Source organism: Nannospalax galili, unplaced genomic scaffold (genome assembly GCF_000622305.1).
Source record: "Nannospalax galili isolate Female #2095 unplaced genomic scaffold, S.galili_v1.0 scaffold324, whole genome shotgun sequence".
In the NCBI taxonomy this organism is placed as follows: Eukaryota; Metazoa; Chordata; class Mammalia; order Rodentia; family Spalacidae; genus Nannospalax; species Nannospalax galili.
In genome coordinates this window covers 4,051,586-4,054,833 of record NW_008353027.1, presented here as the reverse complement: position 1 = coordinate 4,054,833, position 3,248 = coordinate 4,051,586, and the positions used below count along the sequence as shown (strand labels likewise).

The window sequence follows — 3,248 nt, the reverse complement described above, 5'->3', positions numbered from 1 at the left end:
TGGTCTTTTTGAGACAGGTCTCCCTGTAGCCCCAGCTGACCTGGAACTCACATGTAGACGAGGCTGGCCTTGCACTCACAGAGATCCGCCTGTCTCTACCTCCCAAGTGCTGGTATTAAAGGCATGTACCACCACACCCAGCCTCCTATTTTCTTTTTTAAAAAATATTTTTAATTGTGTGTGTGTGTGTGTGTGTGTGTGTGTGTGTATGTATGTATGATATATGTATGTGCATACAGGTGCCCACAGAGGACAGAAAATGTTTGATCCCCAGGAGCTGGAGTTATAGGTGGTTGTAAACTACTTGACATGGGTGATGAAAACTGAACTTGGGTCCTGTGCAAGAGCAGTATGTGTTCTTAACTTCTGAGCCATCTGTGTAGCCCCCAAATTCATGAATCTTCAGCAGCAGTTTCTTATGTGTTAAATAAAACATTTGGTTATGGTGTTTTACGCTTGCAGATTTATCAAAAACTCTTCTACAAGTCATGTCTATGACACTGTTCAGTTTTCTTTCTCCAAATATTTAGAACAGATCTTTACTTAAACTAGATTTAGTAAAGTGACATTTTACGTATTGGTTGCCACATCAAAGTTGATCACTGTGTTATAAGTGTATCTTGACAAAACTTGGTTTAGAAAATTGATTAATTCCCCTCCTTTAAAAAAATATTTTATTTACTATTTTTATTTTATGTGTACCAGTGTATTGCCAGCATTCATGTGAGTGCACCTGTGTTGTGCAAAGCCCGGGGAGGTCCGAAGAGGGTGTCAGATCCCCTGAAACTGGAGTTATGAATGGTTGTTAACCATCATGTGGGTTCTGGGAACCGAACCTGGGTCATCTGCAAGAGCAGTCAGTGCTCTTACTGCTAAGCCATCTCCCCAGCCCCTTGTTCTGTTTTTAAGACGGTCTCATGTAGTCTAGACTGGCCTGGAACTCACTAAGTATCTGAGGGTAAACCTTGAACTTCTGGTCTTCTTGCTTCCACATCCCAAATGCTGGGATGGCAGGCACACCACTACACCCAACTAGAGATTTAAAATGTGTTCATTTCCCTTTCAGACTGACATTTTATTATAATTGTTCGAGACAAGTCTCATGTAGCACAGTTTGATCTCTTTATGTATCTTGGATTGACCTTGAACTTCTGATCCTCCTGCCTCTGCCTCTCAAGTGCTATAATTACAGGCATACACTACCATGTCTGGCTGATTTCCTTTTCATGTGAAAAATAATTGTACTATTCCTTTTTTTATACATTTAACCTTTTTTAAACTATTTTTTTTTTTATGTGTATGAGTATTTAGCCAGTATATAATGCCTTCAGAGATCAGAAGAGAGCGTTGGATTCCCTGGAATTGGAGTTGCAGCTCCATGTGGTTCCTGGGAACTGAACCTGGGTCTGCTGCAAGAGCAACCAGTGCTCTTAAACTTGAACCATCTCTCCAGCCCCCTATTTTTAAAATATTTATTTTAATTTTAAATTACATTTACTTATTTGTTTGTTTATTTTGTGTGTGGTATATGTGTCAATGAGTACATGCCATGGTGCACATGTGGAAGTTAGAGAACAGCTTGCCAGAGTTTTTTTTCTCCTTCCATCATGTGGGTCCTGGGGATTGAACTCAGGTTGTCAACCTTGATAATAAGCACTTTTACTTGCTGTGCCATCTTGCCAACCCTTAATTGTTTTTATCACATATATTTATTGTGCTGGATAGCTTTAGTGTCAACTTGACACACCTGGGTTGAGGGAACCTCAATTGGGGAATTGCCTCTATAGAACTGGCCTGTGGCCATGTCTGTGGGGCATCTTGATTGTTGAGTGTTGGGTTGGAAAAGCCATTGAGTACTTAGAGTTTGTTGCTGTAGAGCTTGGAACAGTTATGCTGAAAGAGTTGTGAACAATGGAGGCCTGGCTTGTGAAGCTTCAAAGGGAAGCAGGGACTATCAGGGCTGTTTGTGTGATATTTTGAATTGAGAATCTGTGGGTTCTTGTCGGCTGGGGCTGAAGTAATTAAGAAGAGACCAGAACATGAAGTAAAACCTTTGCTTTACTGGAACAATTGATGCTAGTTAGCTGGGGCTGAAAAATCAGCTGTAAGTAACAAGAGACCAGCATCACCATGGTGAAATCTTCTGGGAAGTATTTCCTCAGGGTCTGCACACAGAAGCTGTGGTCAAGAGGGGACCTGAGCCTCCATCTCTAGCTGAAAGCAGGACTTGGTAATATTAAGAGTCTCCTGGATGGTTCTGGTGATGAAAGCGTGAAGGGGTCACAGAGCAGCTGAGGCTTGGTACTCTGAGAGGCCTGGAAAGGCCATAGGTGAAAGTGCAGCTTCAGTTACAGTGAAGACCCCAGGATTGAAGGGGTCATGGAGAGAACCTGAGGCTTTGCACCCCAAGAGGCAAGAAGAGGCCATTGGTGAAGGTGCAGCCTCAGTTTCAGTGGAGACCCCCTGCTTTTTGGAGGTTCCAGGACCATGGGGTGACCACCAAGGGCAGCGGCAGGTACAGAATGGGAGCCTTCCTGGGTCCTCGAGACAAGCTGTGTGTGCTGTGGATGGCAGAGTCAGAGAGGTGGAACTGTCAGAACCCTTTGGAGCCCAGAAGATCGTGAGTGAATCCCAGATGTCCAGCCTTGAGCTACTTTGCTGGACTTTGGTTTTGCTTAGGTGTGCCCGATTCTTCCCTTTGAAATAAGACAGTACTTGTTTTGGATTTTACAGGAGCCCCCAGTTGAGACTTTTAAAAGAGACTATGGACTTTTAAGTGTTTGGATTTTAAGGACTGTGGGGCTTTTAGGGTTGTACTGTCTTATGTTGTGATATTAATATCATATCTTGTGGACAAGAATTGGAAAGGTTATGGTTTTATAGTGATGTGTTTGTGTGTCAAGTTGACAAGGGGTCAGTTGTGCTGGATAGCTTTAGTGCCAACTTGACACACCTGGGTTGAGGGAGCCTCAACTGGGGAATTGCCTTTACTGGACTGGCCTGTGCCATGTCTGAGGGGCATCTTCTTGATTGTTGAGTGATGTGGGAGGGCCCAGCCCACTGTGGGGGGTGCCACCCCTGGGCAGGTGGGCCTGTGTTGCATAAGAAAGCAGGCCGAGGGGATGGAGAGATGGCTCAGCAGTTAAGAACACTGACTGTTCTTGCAGAAGACCCGGCTTCAAATCCCAGCCCCTACCTGGCAGCTAACAACCATCTGTAACTCCAGTTCCAGGGGATCCAACACCCTC

The 3,248-nt window shown here is 44.2% G+C and overlaps 1 protein-coding gene across 2 annotated transcripts in view; it reads left to right on the top strand.

Moving 5' to 3' along the window:
• Atg5 (autophagy related 5) overlaps positions 1-3,248 on the top strand; it is a 132,684-nt gene that overhangs the window by 16,771 nt on the left and 112,665 nt on the right. The gene's annotated exons all lie outside the window — the stretch shown is intronic.